Source organism: Chiroxiphia lanceolata, chromosome 9 (genome assembly GCF_009829145.1).
Source record: "Chiroxiphia lanceolata isolate bChiLan1 chromosome 9, bChiLan1.pri, whole genome shotgun sequence".
NCBI lineage: Eukaryota > Metazoa > Chordata > Aves > Passeriformes > Pipridae > Chiroxiphia > Chiroxiphia lanceolata.
In genome coordinates this window covers 24,023,775-24,041,003 of record NC_045645.1, presented here as the reverse complement: position 1 = coordinate 24,041,003, position 17,229 = coordinate 24,023,775, and the positions used below count along the sequence as shown (strand labels likewise).

The window sequence follows — 17,229 nt, the reverse complement described above, 5'->3', positions numbered from 1 at the left end:
CAGGAGATAGGAGTGGAACTGGCAGCAAGGCTTCTACATCCACCCAAAGTCCATCCCAGAGACTGGCCAGAAACAGGGCTGGTGACAGACATACCTGCAGTGTAGGTCCTTAATCCATCCTGGAGGAAGAGCTGGATGTAAGGTTGTGCCTACAACAAGTTCAGAGGAAAGACAGAGGCTGAGCTTAAATGGAGCTCCAGCCAATATGCAGCAGGTGGGGGGTCAGGTGGGGCTGGTCAGGGCCCATTAGTGGCCTCAGGGTCCTGACACAAATATGAAGAAATCTTTTTCTGAGGGCTCCTGCACTGAGCCATATGAGCCCATCAGCTCATAAACCCAAAGCTGACTATTTTTGAGGAGGTTCTGCAGCCGGGTTTGTGGTGACCACTCTGAGCAATTGACCTCAGACAATTCTGTAGCTGTGCTAATTGGCATTACCCTGAGTGCCCTAACTGGAAAATGAGGGCTGGCCAGCACAGAAGCCCAGGGAAAACAGTCCCACTGTTATTCTACGTAGGAGTTTCATATGTGAGTCCTCTGGCAATCTTTCATTAAAATAATCACTTAGATCAGAGTTTCCAACAGCTACAAAGTACCCGTGAGCAGCAATTAAACAATGTTCCATTAAAAATATTAAATATTCCATTCAAGATAATCAAATTGACATAAATTAGTACTTATGTTCCTGAGCCAGTTTTCCCACTTGGGATCTCATGGAATAAGTTGCGTTTCTGCATTACAGATTTAGACTAGAGAGCAGCTCCACAGCTTTTTGGGCAGGAGCCTGACTTTAGGCTTTCAGGGGACATGGTACTAATATGATATTTATAGGGCTCAGGAAGTCGGCCATCGAATATGGAAAAGACATTCAGGAGCAGAGCGGGCTGTTTACTGAGCTTGTGTGTTCCTTTGCTTCTGCGGGTGTCCAAGGGAAATGGAAATAACAGGAGCGTGGCAGGACACAGGCATGGCAGAGGGGCAGCGAGGGTCTGTCCCTGCACCCTCTTGACTTAACTGTTGATTTTAAAGGCTAGCAGGATTAACTGGTTTGCTGGGACCAGCCGGAGCTGATGGGGCTGAGCCTGGGAGGCGAAGGGGCACTGGGAGAGAGCCGTCCCCACCGTCCCGGGGCCATCACAGCTGTGGCATGTGCAGATGTTGGAGGCTTCCCTCGCTCCCAGCAGGCTTTGTCCTGCGTCATAGAGATTATCTGCCGTGTGTGGCTGCCCTCCCTGGTGCCTCCCCAGCCTGAGTGCGTCTGTTTGCTGAGCTGAGCTGTCTCCTGGCTTGGCTGCGGTTGGTTCCTGCTGTTTGCTTTCCCCGATACCTACTGTGGGCTGGGACCAGGTGCCTGGAGCACGGGGAGCAATGACTGCCAGACAGGACAGGATTCTTCCAGCTGCCTTCGATGCCATGGGCATACTGAAGTGCCATTTTTGCCACTTGTCCTCCCTGCAGGCTGCTGGGTTTTGGGGCAGGGTTCCTCTGTTTTCAAAAGGACAGGTCAGCAGCAGCCTCTCAAGAAGAAAATGCCAGATAAATACACAACATGAATGGGTCACAATATTTAAGCTACATGTTTAGATACAAAACCTGAGAAGGCTGGAAGAGCATCAGCCCTCTCTTCCAGCCAACCTCTCTTCTCCTTTTCGCTTCCTGCATCCAAGTATTTCTTCCCCACAGTCTAAGATATTATACTTGCAAAGTATTGTCTTGAAGCTGTTTGACTCTAAGGAACTATGAGAGCCCGCAATTTTTATGAAGTGTGGTGTTCTGAAACACAAACACACTTGTAAACAATTTCTGCTTATGTATATTTCCTTAGAAAACAAAAAAATATAATGGCATAAATCCCACTACACTCTGGAACAAGCAGCCTTTGCACACTGAAAGGTCTCTTGGTGTGCTCGTGCCCTGTAACTTCTGGAGCAGGAACTTACACTTCACACAAGAATTTCAGCAAATCTCTTTTTGCTTTTTTTCTCAAGGTTGCTGATTGTGGGAGAACCTCTTGAAAGTGGCTTCTACCTGCTTTCCCTTTTCATTGCTGGAATTGGAAGAAATAATTTTCTTAATCAACTCTACTGACCACCATAAAACAGTTATTCTCTTTCAGTAATTTCCTTCCTGTGAGAAAACCAAATTTTTATCAAGGCAACAAACTAATGACAATGTCTAGTATTGAAAGGAGCAGCAAGCAGCAACTATATGAGCTGTACCCCACACCCCAGCTAATGCACCTCTCCTGCAGCATGCTTGTAGTATTTAACCTGGAGCAATTATTACCTAAAGCCTAGCTGAGCAAAGTCTGTTTTTTTACAGTGTTCATGAAGTGTTTGAGCAAGGTGTTGTACCTGGTGTCAAATAACCCCAGTACACCACTGAACTCCTGCCCTCTGCAGAGCTAAGGGTTTGCAGAGGGAGAACCAGATCAGAGAAACGTAATCATTGCCCAGCTGGCTGCCAGTGCATCCAGGGATAACTACAGCCCTTCTCCAGCCTCCTCTGAACAAGGGGCTGGACAGCCCCCAGCAGGTTCATCCCCACTGCCTCACTCTGTGATAGAGATGGGGAAACCAAATCACTGATTGTTCATTGAGTGACACATAAAAGAGGCACAGCAATATAGTAGGAAATATTAAATAGAGATCCTCAGCTTTGTGCAGGGCAATTATACCAATCTAGAGCATCCAGAAGGTCTCAGCTAATGCAGTGTAACTGAAACAGCAAAGCAGGGACTATGCCTATAATCAGGTTGCAATAGCCTGCTCCCAAAAGTAGCACCTAGAAACCTCAGAGGATGGTGAGCCTCTCTGGAACAGCCCTGCAGCAGTGACCGGTCTGTTTTTAGAACAGGAGTATGACTCCAGCCCAGCAGCTTAGCATAATTACAGGAGTACTGGGATTGAAGAGAAGCACTCTTGGCACGGGAAGTGGCTTCCCTAGGGAAGGCAGAGCATTCCCACCAGGCCAGCCACGTGGCTGGCAGCATGGTCAAAACAGGACATTGTAGAGGATGGCTGGCCACTAGCAAGGGGGACAGACCTGCCAAGCATTTGCTTCAGCCCTGTGAATCACCTCCAAGCAAAGGTTTTAGTGGCAGCTTCAGGATGGGAGAGTCATCTCAGTTTTCACATGAGCAGGTGGAATCAGTGTGGACTTGCAGAGGAGTCTGTGAGGAACACATTTTCCACTAGGAAGTAGTAAGTGACTAACAATGATGGCAGTCACTAACAAGGCGACAAGTTAGGAAATAATGCCTAAAGACAGCAGCAGCTCCTCTGAGTAAGCACAGGCTGGTGCAGCATCTCCCACAGCTGCCTAAGTGGAAGGCTGGGCTTGGGCAGGTGCTGCTGGTGACAACCGGAGGACCAGGAATTGGTGCCACCAGAAACAAACAAGTACGAGGAGACCAAAATACTGTTTACGTGCAAAGAACATATCAGCTGCAGGGTTTGTGTGGTTTCAGTGCCATGGACAATAGAGTTGTGTGGGTGAACTGTCACTAAGGAAGTGTGGGTGTAGCTGATAGCAGATTGCCAGCAGATAGGAAATATTCCTCCCTTCAGATCAAAAGGAGGTGGCAGGAGCATCACTGCTTGCACTCCTCAAGGATAGAAATAATGCAGCTGCTTTGCTGCTTTACTGACAACAAAGCATAACTTGTGCCTGTGGGACTTAATACGGCCCAAATTACTTTTTCCTGGAACAAGCCACTTGTGGAACTGACATAACCACAAATGAATACACAGGGTTATTTTAATGGCAGTTTACCAAAACCAGCCACATTTGGGCGTCTTTTTTAAAATCTCAACACGTTGTTAATGTGAGTATCAAAGGACCTTGAGTGGCATCACCAGCTGGGTGACAGCTGTTTGGTCACATCCTTCCCAGTGCCACCACACTGAGTGACTGACAGGGCACAGGGTATGGCCTTTGCTGGGACAGCATCACCACTCAGTGAGCTTTCCATTGGTTGTTGCTAGCTGCATGGATTCAGGAAAGTTTGCTCAGACAAAGGATATGGATTTCGTGTTACACTTTGGTCTGACGTACCAACAGCAGCTGCTTTACCAGGAAGCAGGACACTCATGCTCCCCCGCTCCCTCCCCTCCCTGGTCCCTGCACGTCCCTCTCTGCCCTCGCATCTGATTTAGCAGCTGTGCAGCTGCTGTGAAGCTGGATGAGCAAGCTGGTTGGGCAGGAAATTGTTCTTTTTTTGGTGGGCTTGTTTCCCATGGGATCAGATCACTGACCCAACTTACCCTTCAGACACTCAGATGAGGGTGATGGGTAAGAGAGGAACACACTGGGGAGGGCCCATGGCCTGAGCTACAGGAAGGCGTGGCTGGCTGACGTCAGGGTTCACGTCCCTTGTCACTGTTTTGTCATACTCTCCCCTTTGCACTCCACCTCCACCTTCCTTTGGTGCATCACCAGCCTCTTTACAAGGAATGCCATTCGTCTGGAAACGGCACTGTTGATTTTCAGCCCCTCCTTCCTTGATAACCCAGCCAGACTGGTCACAGAGCAGCACATCAGGAGACATTTACAGACTGTGGGAGCAGCTGAAATGGTAGATATCACCAGCAAAGCTGTGAATATGGTGATGCCCAAACACAGAAGGGGCAGCTTGGGTCAGTCATTAGAAAAGAGAAGGGCTGGTTGGCTGGTTTAACAGCCAATAAATGGTTTCACGTTACAGATCACCTGAGTACCTACTGACGCTTAACAGACTTGTTGGGAGGTACAAGGTTCAATTATGGCCTGGAAATAATTTCAGTACATTGGTAATGTGACCTGATCTGAGTCATTGGCATAATGCAAATGGGCAGAAGAGTCAATGGACAAAGCTGCTCAGCACCCTCCTTTTCCAAAAGCAGCTTACCTAGTTTCCAAACAGAGCTAGAAAAGCACTGATGCAAATTCATATCTTCCAGCAGTACTTCTTCATTTATTTAGTAGCTTTCCGATGACGAGTGCAGTTTTCAGAATAAGTAAAACCCATGTTGTTATGGGATAGGAAACACTGCCTACAGTGTATTGATTTTTATAAGGCAAATATTAAACTCCACTGCCAGGAGACATTTTACCATTGATTAAGGTAGCCAGCTGAAGGTGCTGATTTTTACAATATTTCAATACCATCAGATACACCCTCCCAAACTAGTTAGGATTCTGACTTTGTCAAGAATCCAGTATATTTGAGATGAGGGTTAGTTTTAAGTTAGTTTGTTGCAGCACCTTTCTTACTGCGTAGTTTATAAATATTCTGCCCCTCTCAGGCACTACCAGTAACAGAGAAAAGGTTTTACTGGCAGCAGGCACAACTCAGCAGCGGCAGCTGCACTGCTGTTGTTACTGACTGCAGTTACCAGACTTACATTTTGACTGGGGCCAGACAGTTCCGATTAAAGCAAGGACTTTAACTGTTCTTGCTTGAACAGCTTTAACTTTCACCTAAAATTTGCCCAAGATTCAATGAAATTTTATTTAGAGTACATGTGTGTTCCTAACTAAGCCACAGTTCCTAGTTTAATCTCTCCCAAAGAGACAGGGATGTATTTCTTGCGAATAGGGATGAAGCAAGGGAGCACAGTGATTGCCTCCTGCTGCAGTTTCAGATACGCCAAAAGACTTGGATGAGCTGACGTAGTAGGTTATTTCCCTTTCCCAGAGTCGGATGACTGATGATAATTACTTCTATTCTTGCAATCTTTCCCAACGACCGTTTCTATTTACTGCCATAGCTGCAGCATTACAAAATTCGGGGAATCCTTTTCACCCACATTTCCTCCTTGGCAGGAGTAAATGCATCCAAGCAGTATTGAATGTCTTTTTTCCTCCATCATCCTTCCATGAACTAAGAACCCAATTTGGCCTTGGTCACTATGAGCTGGATCTAATGGACAGAAAATAACTGTGAGATGACCATGGAGCCAGATTTCTGGTTTGAAATGTCTTTGAAATGTAGCTTTTCTGTATCACCAAATGACACCAGTTACTGGTGGACACATCTTGAGCTGCATGCTGCCAGCACGACTTTCCTTCCATTAACCTCTGCAGCAGCCACTTTCCTCCCAGGGGGAGCATCTGGTATGTTTTCTAAAATAGATTCCTCCCATAGGCAGCATTTACGTTTCCAATTAACTTTTCATAAGAAGCTGGGTTTGTCTGAAACCAAGCTGGTGTTGGAAGCTCAGCCAACATCACTTCAGCCACATCACACCTGCAGTAATGACACCTTGCTTTCTTTCAGGGTGAGGATCAAGCCCTCAGCTCTGCTGGGAAGTCTCAGCTTCAAAAATTTCCCTCATTTATCATAGAATGGTTTGCGTTGGAAGGGACTTTAAAGATCATCTCCTTCCAACCCCCTGCCATGGGCAGAGACAACCTTCACTAGACCAGACTGCTCAGAACTCCATCCAGCCTGGCCTTGAGCACCTCCAGGAATGGGGCATCCACAGCTTCTCTGGGAAACCTGTGTCAGTGCCTGACCACTCTCACAGTAAGCACTTTCTTCCTAATATCTAATCTAAACCTACTCTCTTTCAGTTTAAAACCATTGCCCCTCTTCCTGTCACTACATGCCCTTGTAAAAAGTCTCTGATACAAAAGGCTAACTGGTACAGCACAGTGATTTACATTACAACATATCTGAGCACTCTGTAGGTGGCTTAAAGCATTTTTCTTTCTGACTGGTATTAGGTAATATATCCAAATTATTGATTAATAGCTAGATCTGGTGCCAAGGCAAATCATCCCAATTACTTCAAGGACTGATCATATATTTCTACCCATCAGTTACAGCTTGGATAGGAGTTACCATCTATAAAGACTGCGTTTAAAATACAAATACTCATTAGTATTAAAATAAGACATATATAAAATAGAAACTGTTTTGAATAAATTGATATTCCCCTCAAGTTTAGCCTTTCAGAAAAGCCTGAAATTCAAATCAAGTAATCAGCCACAGAAGCATTAATTTAATCTTTCCCATTACTCCACCTGAGTATCCGGATGGGTATTTTGTAAGAATGCAGCTAAATATGTTGTTTATTTTTTTTAAATGTTTATTTATTTTTTTAAAATGTTTATTTATTTTTTAAATGAAACTTGTAAAGACATGGAAATTGAAGAAAAGCAATACTTAGGAAAGGCTCAACAATTTGCACAAGAAACAAAAGCAAAATAAATGTATACATTGAAGTTATGCTTACAATTCTTTGGTCTTCAAGACTAACCAACACTGTTCTAGGAAAAAAGTATTATCCTGAACATAAAAGGGAGATTTTTTTTTTTGCACCATTGAGCGTAACTGTTGGACTAGGTTCTGGACCATTAATTTTGAGTTAATTAGGCATAACTGCAGTGCAAGTTGTGACTTAAAACATTAACCCTTGGAGAAGAGCCTGCCATGTTTTCACGGCCAGTGTGGTGTGGCTGATGGGGCAGCCCCGGCAGTGGAGGCACCTTTCCTTCTGTCCTGGAGCAGCCACAGGTTATCAAGAAGCTTTTCTCACTGCTATACCTGTTGTTCTCACCCAACATCAACTTTCCAGCTCTTCAGATTTCTGGTTTGGTTTCCTGAAAGCTTTGTGCCGAGCAGCCGTGTCTGAAAAATGGTCACCATCTTCAACAATTACAGTCGTGGGAATAGGTGAGTGACAAGAAGGTTGACAAGAAGGTCTTCCAGCTTCCCTGGTACCTGGTCCCCTGTATGGACATGTGGGAAATGGAGATGAGAAACTTTGTTTTGGGGACATGTAAAAAGAACTAAGGAAATACACCTTAGACTTGGCTCAGCTGTACAAAAAAGCCAGCACAATTTTGTTACAAAAAGAGAAGTTATTGCTATATCTTTCTTGCTTCTCAAATTAAAATGAGGCCTTTTAAACAGAGTAGAGGATTTGCAAAAAAGAGATGGTTGGTAAAAAAACTGGCATTTATAAATGTCAGCATAACAGAATTTTCTATCCAAAATACCCTTTTAGTTCCTCAGTCTGGAAAAATATGAAGCAATTCAATGAGGTTACAGTGATGCTTAGATTTACTAGGGGAAAAAAAGGTTTTAATTCTTTCCACAGTTCCATTAAACATTTTTTTTTCATAGGAGAATTTGCTGGAATAGTTAATGTGGAATAAAATAGTCCACAGTACTCGGTCCAGGATAGAAATATTCAGATGCTGGTACACAGCTGGTTTTTGCTTACTTAGTTCAGCCCATTCAAGGAATTACATTAAGCTGAAATGAAGTTACATTTGGAGTAAAGTACCAGGAACACAGACATTCAGGAATCGCTTTAAATCCAAAAAAACCTGAGTTAACTCCAGAGCGATTTCCTAACACTAGGTCTTATTTTATTGCCATACGTTACTGGGAGGAGATGGAAAATAAAGACATACAAAACCCCCAGGCAACACTGGAACAGCTTTCAAAAGCAATTTTGGCTTCCCTGGGCTCCCGCTGCCTTCAGTAGCCAGGGCTTAAGAGAAATCCCAATATTACATTGGACAACTTTCCCTTTCAGAGATTTGTTTCCCACAGAAAAGCCCATGGGAACAAGACGATAAGCAGAAAGCCCCGGATTGTGAAATCAGATCCATGTTCATCTCCCTGCTGGTCTGGGAGCTGGCAAAGGGTCTGTTCTCAGGAAGGACTTCACACCTTGTTCCCCAACAGTCAGTTCTGAAGGGGTTTAATATTTTAAAATAAGTGGCAGAGGGGCCTGTTTATAATTTTGCAAGTAGTGCAGAGAAGTTTAACAAAAAACCCAAAACAAACCCTCCTTGCTTCATACAATGCGGGAAGTGTCTGGCACCCAACTGCATCTGCTGGGAGGCAGATCTAAAACAAACAAGCGGGAACATGTCCTTGCACACGCTGTAATTACACCCTGGATCACCCAGAGGCTGAAAGTATCAACAGCTTTTAAGATGTGACTAGCTAGATTAAAAATAAAAATTAAAAAAAAAACCAAAAAGCAACAAAATAAAATTAGGCTGAGTGATTATTAGAGCCGATGGCCTGCTTGTGAGAAATCTCCAAGCACTGGTTTGCAGCCAGAGCACAAGCAGAGAGGGATCATCTTGTCTTTGCCATGATGAGTAAGGCAATGAGCAGGGATTTGTGCCACTGTGCAGAGCACCCTTAAGAGTTAAGGGGTTCAGTCAACATGCAGATCTAGGAAAGCGAATGGGTTAAAGCAAAGCTGGAAAGCTTCTCAAGACTTTGCTGAGGTTGTAATTAGGACTTAGGAGCTTCATATTTTCCCTGTCCCTCCTGTATGCTCTTGTGAGCACACAGAGTCAGTGCTGCCAGTTGCTGAATTCTGCAGAAGAGGAAGGAGCAAAAAAAGCAGCCATTCACAAACAGTAAAAAATCTGTGTGATTGGAAGTTCTCTTTCTGCATTATCACTGCAGGAGCCCAGGACAAGCTTATATATCACAGACAAGCACGTACACTCCAACATGAAAATACTTGCCCAGCTTTATGTCAGGGATATATTTCTATATTATGCCAAAGCTGCTCGCACACCCAGAGCTTGAATAGCTCAGTGCAAGGCACTTAAGAAAAAGGCAAACCCAGCATTATGCTGCAAAAATGCGGTCTGAAAATCATGTGCTATTGTCAGAGACTGGAATGTAGTCCCACAGCAGCGTAACTGGGGACTTCCCATCTATATTTAGGATGTTGCAATCCTACCCTCTCGCCCACATGTCCTCACCCCCAGCGGGATGCCAGCTGTGGCATTTCTGGCACAGAAAGCAGCCAGCTCCCTACACCTCCTTCCACCTCGCTGTCGCAAGTATCAGCTGTTGGTTTGGGGTGAGAGCGCGTGGCAAGGCAGGGCTTGGTGGCAAAACTGTTCATCACTTCCAACTACTGAAGTGGTTGAGAGAAAGGTTAAGAAGTGACTCAGAGCTGTCGAATACTTGATAGCACACAGTGCTAAACCTACGTGCATAGTTCCCAGAGGAGCTGTTTGCACTGCACCCGGAGCCTGACCCACAGAGTGGGCCTTGATAACCTCTTGTGCTGCGAGTCACACCAGGATTATTAAAAACCCTGCAGCTGATTACGCTTCCCCTGCATGTCTCAGTGGGCACGAAGGTGATATTTACACGGTGGTGCACATTCCCACACTTCCAGCCAACAGAAGCAGACTCATATTGACTCCCCATCATCATACATGTTACAGAAAGGTGCACCTTTCGCTGCTCACGCACCATTCTGCACAAGACCAAAAGGAACTTTCAGTTTAAAAATAGAAACCTGATGCTCCCTGCTTGTTTGATTTGCTGTTCACTTAGGCCAGCCCAGAAAGCTTGGGTGCAGTCTTTGTTCTCGCTCTGTCGACTTAAGACTTACTCGAACACTTGTCAGATGGCACAAGGCTTTTTTTAGTGAAGCCCCACGTACACCCAGCACTCCCACATACACTACTCATTATGCCACTTCTTAATATTTTCCGCATCAGTCACTGCTGCAGCCCAGGATGTGCACATTGAAATTTGCCTTTCCCTTTTGATTCATTTGGAGATGTCATCGTGCACAGCTGCGGGTGTCAGCGCGGTGGCACTTACACACCCTCATGACACAGCTTCCTGAGCAGAGCAGTAAAAGTAGGGCCGTCAGGCAGCGGCAGAAAACAATCATGACATGTTAATTAATTGGGGATTTAGCAATACACTGTAGTGAGATTATTTGACAAGGTTTGGGCAAGGAAAATGGAAAGTGAAAGTTTAAGACTTAGAACCAGAGGTAAATTGAAAGCACGTTGCGCTTGGGCAGCATTTCCAACTTAAGGAATCTTTTCTGCTTTATGAGAGCCCTCAGTTATGGGAGCTGTTGTTTAATACGATTAATTCAATTTTCTTTTAAAAACATGTTTATAGCATTTGTGGTTGCAGAACAAAGACTGAAATGTGACTTCTAAAAGCACAAAAGGCTACTACATACAAGGCTAAAACCCCTCAATTTCCTCTCCAACCCGTATTCCTATTTTCTTATTATTTAAGAGGCCTTGACTTTTAAATTCTTACTGAGTGTTTCAGACTAACATAAAATGGTGCAATGCCATTGCCTTTGCCTGGAGCCCCTGTTGCTGTAGAGCAGAGGATCTGCTGGCAGGTGACAGATTCACCACTGTGGAACATTTAAAATTTATTATTTAGACCTAGTTGCAGAGGGTCAGAGCCAGACTTTCAGCAGCATCTCCTTAAAATAGCAACTGCTTTACTCGGTTTATAAATCTAAATACCATTTATGGACATAACCCCTGAGATGGGGGTGGGATCCCCTTTTGATGTATGAACCTTGTGTTTCAGACACTGAGAATCAAATGAAACTGCCAAGATAAAGGCACATCATGGAAAAACCTACAGCCAGACAGCAGAGGTGATATATGAGCGTGGGGCTGTGTACAGATCCAGAAACAGGCACTGCATCACTGTTCGTTTAACACCTCTGAGCGTGTAAGTACAAGAGGTGAAAGAGCCCCTGGTCTCTGCCACTGTCCCTGGGGACACCCATGACCCAGTTCCTGCCATCAGCAGCAGGGACAGCAGATCCCAGGGCAGCCTGGGGTTGCAGCAAGGGCACACACAAAAAGCAAGAGGACTAGCACAGATTGCTGCAAGAGCAGGCAAGAGTTGCCTCAATGATGACAAAGGGATTGCACAATTAGCACAGAAACAGGCTGCTACATTTGTCACCTCTCTAGGGAGTGTAGCAGTGCCTGTGAGTCCTTTGGTGCAACATTTTGTACTTAATTCAGTGCAATGAGCACAAGGTCGCACCAGTCAGGGCTTTGTTATGGGTGTAATTCTAAATGTTACCAGGACCTGATGATTTTCAGGGGTTTTTAGGTGTTGGTTTGGGGTTTTTTTGTTAGCACAAGCTGAATACAAATAGTGTTGATCACATTTAGCAGTACATTATTCTGGCTTCCAGAGACAACTGGTGGAGTTGGACAGGGAGATATTAAAAATGCTGAGTCAATCCCAGGGTAAATGCAGTCCTTTCCTGAAGTGTACTGTCCAGTTCTCAGACCTGCATCTATGCGGATCTAGGATCTGAGCACACAGATGTCACTGACCTAAACATGTTGGGTTTACATCTCTTTTTGTTCACACATCTTTCCTCTATGTTGATGACACAGCAATGAAAAATTTAAGAGAACGAAAAAACAAAGTTCAAGCAGAACCCAGAACTCAAACATTCTACGTAAGAGTCTCTGAACCAGCACATTTTCAAACAAGTGCTGTAGCTTAGCTCTAAACCTGGTTGCATCTTTGTAAATGCAAGAGGCAGACAATAAGTAAGCATAATTAGATATATTTGTATTTTCCATCTAAACATTTCAAGAGCCAGAAAGAGGATCGGGTAGGACTGGGTGCACAAGAAGTTAATGTACTACAACATTATTTATAAATAAATTCTCTCAGGAATGATACAAACAACTTTTCTAACACAAGACTTAAATTCTTGCCATATTTTCCTTAAACACTTCGAGGAGCTTTGATTATTCTTTCAGCGAAAATGCCAGTGTCTCACACAAATCTCTGAGAGAGTGCAGTGAAGCACTATGAAGTGATGGTCTTCAATGCTTTTGCTCTTCTGCTGTTGCTGGGCTCTTCAGAGGAACTGCCTTACAGCTAAACTTCAAGGTGAGAAAAAAGTTTGACAGCAACTGAAAGAGCTTGTGGCTGCAAGACACACAGACAGAGAGAAGTGCTGCAAGCATAGGAAGGCAGAAAGACATTTCCATCACCAGCCAGATCCTACTCTAGGGAAACACAGGTTTTGGTTTGGGTGCTCTGGCTCTGAAACTGTTCTGCAACTGCAGATTTCTGCATCTGTCAAATGAATACTTGAGTCCCTTTGATCTGTGTGAAGTTTTGCACTTCTGCCTTCAAATATAGGGCAGAGCCCCACACCTCCTCCTGCCAGCAAGCTCGGATCGCTGGCTGAGGTTGTGACTCCTTCCCTGCATCACTGGGGATAGACTGCTCGTACATCAGAGATTACTGCAAAGTCCAGACCAGACCATTCTTGTTTGGGGAGAAAATGAGAAAGTACAAAAGGTGACCATGGGTTATGTTTATAGACATTCTGTGCAACAGCAAAGCTGTACAGAAACTAGAGAATGCACAAGGGCACCAAAAAATACCAGTTCCATGCGGATTTCATATGTCACCTACCTGTGAATGATCTGCACAGAGATGGGGGTACGAGCTGGCCACAGCTGTGCCCAAACTTGGACAGCAGTGCGCATTTCAAATGTCTTTGGAAATCAAAGCAGTACTTAAATTCTAGATTTAAAGATCATGTCTTGATGTATTTACTCAGGGAAGACTAAGCAAAGTTTTACAAGCAACGATAGTTCAAGCATTTCTTTTTGCATGCCCAGTTTTGGACCCGTGATTATGTTCTTCTGACACAGATGTACATGCATAATTTATGCACTGATGCAATATCTATCAGTGTAATACACAATGCTCTCTGACATTCACCAGAAATTCTCAGGGAGGAAATCCTGATGGCTTGGTACTGCCATCATGCAACCTGCCCTTCCTTCCTGCTTTGTAGAGTACAGAAAGTACAGGGCACATCCTCTGCCATCAGCTGTACATCCAACAGCACAGATCCCTTCTTATTCACTTTCCCATATGGTTCAGGCTCATTTACACTGTTCACAAATAGATACACCGTGTTGTCAGACGCAATTTCATGGCATAAAATAGAAGTTACCTTATCTCTCTCCTGGCGTGCTCTATGCCCTTCTCTTTGTGCTTAGTACACAAACAGTAAATATGTGCCTTTAGTGTGGTTTTTTGGTTTTGAGATGCCCTGCTACTTCTAGCTAAGTAGCTCTGAATGTTTGCACTGGATCTCTTGGAATAATTCATCCTGCAGTAGGGTCAGTAGATTCTCAGAATTGACTTCAAAACAGTTTAAATCGAACCAATAACTTTGAACCAAATACTTCTTATTTTTTCAATAGAAACAGGACCTCTTGATACTCTTGTTAAAGCTTTATCCACCCATCATGACCTTTGGTACAGTCTGTGACTGGGATTACAAAGGTTTGGAAAATGCAGGGGAGGGAATGGAAAAACCCTAAAGCTTCTGGTTTGGGATCTATCTGAAATGCATTGATGGATGCTGATAGCATGCAGGAACAGTTACAAAAAAAAACACCCAGTGCCACCAAGATGTCTATAAATAAAAGAATACTGAACTTTGCTCTTCCACATCCAGCACATTTCAAAGGGGGCAAATTATAGTCTCATATATTGTACTGGGGTTTCTGCACTGACTGTTATTCTCAAATAGTTTTTAAGATGAAAAGACAATTTTTTCCTGTAGATGGAAATGCCAGTAACTTTGAAAGCAGATTTTATTATATACCTACATTCAGTTTTTCAAGTATCACACGTTTGCACAGAGAGGTTTACTTTTGCCCCTGTATGCCAGCAGTGAGTGAGCCCTTCGCAATCAATAATGTCCAGCTCTGAGCTATAACCCACACGCCACCGAGCATCTGCTGTCTGCCCAGTTCTGCTGTGTTTTGGAAACACTTAGTGGTCCCTGCAGCTGTTCTGGGTAGCTGGAAGATAACTCATCAATACATACTCTGTATGAATTTACACCTTCCCCATGTCACCCTTTGTTTTTCCGACCCGTGCTGCACATCTACCAAGTACTGGTGCAACTTGCTTTTTACCAAATGCAAACATCTCTGACAAAATATAAAGTCTCTTCCAGAGTGGAGGTCACATTGTTGTACAGCGAGAGCCTTGCTAATGCCAGGGCTGATTTATTATTGGCTGGCCATTTTGATCTGATAACGCTGTGTTGGTAGGTTGCTCACGTATTAGGATTAGTGCAAGACACTGACAAAGGAACACAGTGTTCTGCTCCTATTTATGTTTCTTGCTATAGTTCCCTCAAAGACTAACGTTATTAACTTCCCCTGTCAGACAAATGACATTCAATTACAGGTCATTTATACCTGTCTCTTACACTTCAGGAGTTATTAGAAGAGCTTAAAATCTGACAGAAAACTGAAGTATAAACACAGCAATGTGTAATACACATATTTACATCAAAATAGATGGTTTTGGATGGCTCCTGTCACAATTTAGGACCTCGAGCCACCAGCAAATCACTAGGAGAAGTTATATTGATTTCAGTGGCCTTACTTGTGCTTTGCTAGACCTAAGGTCTCGGTGCTTCCTTTCTGGAATTTTGGAGTGACATTCACAGAAGACAGACCTGATGCTTGCCCATCAGGCTCTTTGGCAAAAGGACACCCACACTTCACAGAGCAGGGTGGCCTCTAGCACGCTTGGCAGCCCTGTCCTGCAGAGCCCCATCTCTCTGAAAACATCTCCAAAAGGGACTCTGCTGGCACCATGGCATTGCTAGCACCTGCAAGGGTGAAACAAGAAGAGATCGGCAGAGAAGAGTCTGCAAAACAAGACTTCCACTTATGGCCAGGGCTGGGCTAGTGTCTGCTTCATCTGCATTTGGCTGTGAAGCACCAAGCAACTAAAACACCAACACCCATATATCGACTGCGGCGATAGTACAACCTGCATGCAGGACATGAAACAGGGAACAAGCTGAGGCTGATTATACACACAGAAAGCAGACCTACTTAGTCAGAGGCTGACATTTTTACATAGCTGCTGTCCAGAGCCCAAGTGCGCTCCAAACTGAATAGTTTCCACTGTTTCCCTTTTTCACACACGCTCAGTTTTCCAAACCATTCACCTTTGGCAAAAAGCTTCATGCCTGGCCCCTGCTAGAAGGTCAGCTTGTTTTGAAACACAAGCTGAACTCCTTCAGCTGTTAAAGATCTGGGGCAGCAAATTAATTTGCTTCTAGATCTCAGGGTTTTTTACTTCATCGTTGTCACTAAATTTGTGAATCCACTTCTTAAAATTTATAGTTCGTTTTCTGAATGAGACTTTGGCAGACTCATGAACAGAACTATCTCCTAATAATTTAAATATGTAGAAGGGAAATTAGGTCTCCCATTGCTACATAGATTCTTTTTTTTTATTAGCAAAACCTATTTTAGTCCTGTACTTTTTGTGCCATTGTCAGTTTTTTTATGTGCGCACACGGACATTTGCATAATTTCCATGAGGGAGACTGAAACCTTTCAGGGAAACACAATGCAAAGTCCAGGAAGAGAAAACTTTTCATACAGGCAGAAAGGAAACAACAGTGCCAAGGAACAACAGTGCCAAGGTTAACGGGGGAAATGCTTTCCACTGTGCCCCTCAGGGCTTGTCCTGGTTCTGGCTGCGCTCCTTCTGACACGTACTCTTTAAACCACACGTTTTCAACAAACTGATACATTTTGGCCAAGTGTTTCTATATTGGTTAGGAAGCTTCCCCATCCAACCATCCAAGAGCCACTTTGGCAGTCACATCTGGACCACCTGAGCTGGGACCGAAGTCCCTCTGGAGCTACACCCCCCAACTCACAGTCAGACCAGGTTTCCTCACCAGCTCGGCCCCAGGTTTCCCAGAGCAGAGCCTCCTCAGATGTCCCAATCCTTAAAATAATTTAATTTTGGTGCAAAAACTAATTAAGAAATTAACAACTCGAGGTGGTGCCTCCGGTTTTTATACCCTCACAGTCCAAGTGCAGTAGAGTCTGGGGCCATCGGCTCCTGCCGTGTCTCTGAGTGTCCCTCACCTGGCTGTGCCCCAGGTCCCCATGCCCTTTGTCATGAAAAGGGTCAGCAGTTCATGGCCTCTTTCCTCAGGCTCCTGCCCCCCAGAACTCACACCGCAGCTGCCCCCTGAGCTACCTGCACGGAATGTATCCCTCAAAAATTCCCCTACAATCTGTTAGCAAACAAAAGCAAACAGCCACAATGCCAGTAAGGCTTGTCTCTTGTGGCAGAACTGAAGAACCCCTCTTCATAGACCATTATTTTTCAGCCCTTCCCCTGCTCTCAACCAGCTTGTTCAGCTGGGTCTGGCACTTGTCAGGCCCTTCTGTTTTAGCTCATTTTGTTAGAAACATAAATTAGTTCAGTTATGGCTCACAACTAGTTCAAGGATGGGGCAGGACTTCACAGCCAAGTGTGAGCAGAAGAAAGGGCAGAGGAAGGAAGAGGTAGGGCAGGGAAGGAGAAAGAGCAGCAAAACAAGTTATTGCATTGGCAAGACTGCCATAGTAAACAACACTGATAAATGT

At 44.4% G+C, this 17,229-nt stretch overlaps 1 long non-coding RNA gene across 2 annotated transcripts in view; it reads right to left on the bottom strand.

Moving 5' to 3' along the window:
• Positions 1 to 7,093: 7,093 nt before the first annotated feature.
• Positions 7,094 to 17,229, bottom strand: part of LOC116791262 — a 29,398-nt gene continuing 19,262 nt past the window's right edge. The window contains exons 1-3 of one of the 2 annotated variants that reach the window (XR_004358667.1): positions 10,444 to 10,499; positions 10,127 to 10,235; positions 7,094 to 7,716 (exon numbers count right to left, since the gene is read on the bottom strand). This is a non-coding gene — a long non-coding RNA (uncharacterized LOC116791262). Of the gene's footprint in view, positions 7,717 to 10,126; positions 10,236 to 10,443; positions 10,500 to 17,229 lie in introns of those variants that run through there. The other variant, XR_004358666.1, reaches the window with a different exon arrangement.